The sequence below is a fragment of the Otolemur garnettii genome, unplaced genomic scaffold, assembly GCF_000181295.1.
Source record: "Otolemur garnettii isolate 467f Iridium unplaced genomic scaffold, OtoGar3 scaffold00005, whole genome shotgun sequence".
NCBI lineage: Eukaryota > Metazoa > Chordata > Mammalia > Primates > Galagidae > Otolemur > Otolemur garnettii.
Window position 1 is genome coordinate 5,203,353 of NW_003852400.1, and position 2,063 is coordinate 5,205,415.

A 2,063-nucleotide genomic window follows, 5' to 3' on the forward strand; every position below is an offset into this window, starting at 1 on the left:
ACTGAGGTGGGAGGATTGCTTGAGGCCAGGAATTCAGGACCAGCCTGAGCAACTTAGCAAGACCCCTGGCTGTATAAAAAATAGAAAAAATAGCCAGTGTGGTGGCACATGCCTGTAGTCTCAACTACTAGGCTGGCTGAATCAAAAGGATCACTTGAGCCCAGGAGTTTGAAGTTACAGTTAGGAGTTATAATGATGCCGTTGTATTGTAGATGCACTCCCAAGCAATAGAGTGAGACCTTGTCTCAACAAAACAAAAAAAAGCAGAAAAACCCAAAACCTCACAGCAACCATTAATGTTCTTATAATTCTTCAGTCTAGATTGGGCTCAGCTGTGTGGTTCTTCTTCAGGTCTTGCTGGGGAGTCTCTCATGCATCTAGAGATCTTTGAAGGTATGACTAGTGCTGGAAGATCCGAGAGGGCTCCGCTTGCATGTCTGACACCCCAGCTGGCGTGGCTGGAACGGCTGAGGCCTGGTTGGCATCTTCTCTAAACATGATGTCTCCAGCAGGGTAGCCAGACCTCTTTACATGGTGGTTTAGGACAATAAGAAAGAAACACAGAGAGTTTGCAGGCCTCTGAAGGTACTCATACAGCCTCGCTTCCCCTACATTCTGTCAATCAAAACACATTACAAGGCCAGCCCAGTTTTAGCCAGAAGGGAAACAGATTCCACATCTAGCTATTTAGCTGGGAGGAGCAGCGTGTATGTGTGAGTACAAGAGGATTGGTTGGTGGCCAAATTTGAAAGCAGACTCCCATACTTAGCTATACACATACATAAGAACATACATATTGCAGTGCCCAGAAAGTGACAGTTCACTGTTAAAGATCCCAATCTCACATTATATCCTGTCTTTTGATTTATTTGCCTTAACTTATTCCAAAATGCATCCTTTTCTTTTATCCTAATTGCTCAGTCCTAACCCTGCTTCAAGGCCCTCTCAGCTGATGCATGTGCAGCAAAGTGAAGAGGAAGGATGATAAACTTCATAATCAGAACCCCTGGGTTTGAGTCCCATCTCTATCTTGGGCAAGTTACTTAACATCTGTAAGCATTCATTTTCTCACCTAATAATGGCACCTATCCAACAGGAGTGTTGTGAGGAAAAATGAGATGACTTAGATGAAGCGTGTAGCACGTAATCTAGCCTCAATAGATATTAGGTTCCTGCCCCTTTCACCCTGCCTTTTCCTTATCCAATAACTTGAAACATCCAATCTGTCATTTGCTACAACATAGTAATAGAGACAGCTTGTTTGACCATGGACAAATCGCTTAACCTCACTATGCCTCATTTTCCTCATCTGTAAAATGGGGATTATTATGATGCCTACTTCAGGACTATTAGAAATAATTAAATGAGCACAGAACCAGGCACTGAGGGAACACCTAATAAATGGTTGCTATGGTAGTAATCATAACTATTACTGCATATCAATTAAATGATTGTTATTATTATGGCTGCTCCTTGAACTGGAGCAGAATGCCTTTGAAAATCTCTATCCTCATCCCCCATTCTATGTATTCCTGTAGTTTAAGGGTTCTAACCTATAAGAATGGACCACAAAAGCTGGATTCCCCACTGTGAGGTTCCAAGAGTCACACTTTTGGCTCCTGCAGATTCCCAGGTGCATAATTTTCCGTCGTTCCTTTTCCAAGTTACACGCTCAACTAAAAGGATAAGAACGTGGGAAGAAGTTACATCAATCACAAGGGAGAGAAGTGTGGACCTAATGTTTTGAAGACAGTAGTTCTCCTCTAAAGGAGCCCTTCTAGGCCGGGCACAGTGGCTCACACCTGTAATCCTAGCACTCTGGGAGGCCAAGGTGGGTGGATTGCCTGAGCGCAGGAGTTGGAGACCAACCTGAGCAAGAGTGAGACTCTGTCTCTAAAAAATAGCCAGGCACTGTGGCAGGCATCTGCAGTTCCAGCTACTCAGGAGGCTGAGGCAAGAGAATCACTTTGAGCCCAAGAGTTTGAGGTTGCTGTGAGCTATGATGCCACAGCACTCTACTGAGGGCAACAAAGTGAGACCCTGTCTCAAAAAAAAAAAAAAAA

General features: G+C 43.9%; 1 protein-coding gene across 1 annotated transcript in view; it reads left to right on the forward strand.

Annotated features, from left to right (window-relative positions):
* SLC26A5 (solute carrier family 26 member 5) overlaps positions 1-2,063 on the forward strand; it is a 40,030-nt gene that overhangs the window by 14,737 nt on the left and 23,230 nt on the right. The gene's annotated exons all lie outside the window — the stretch shown is intronic.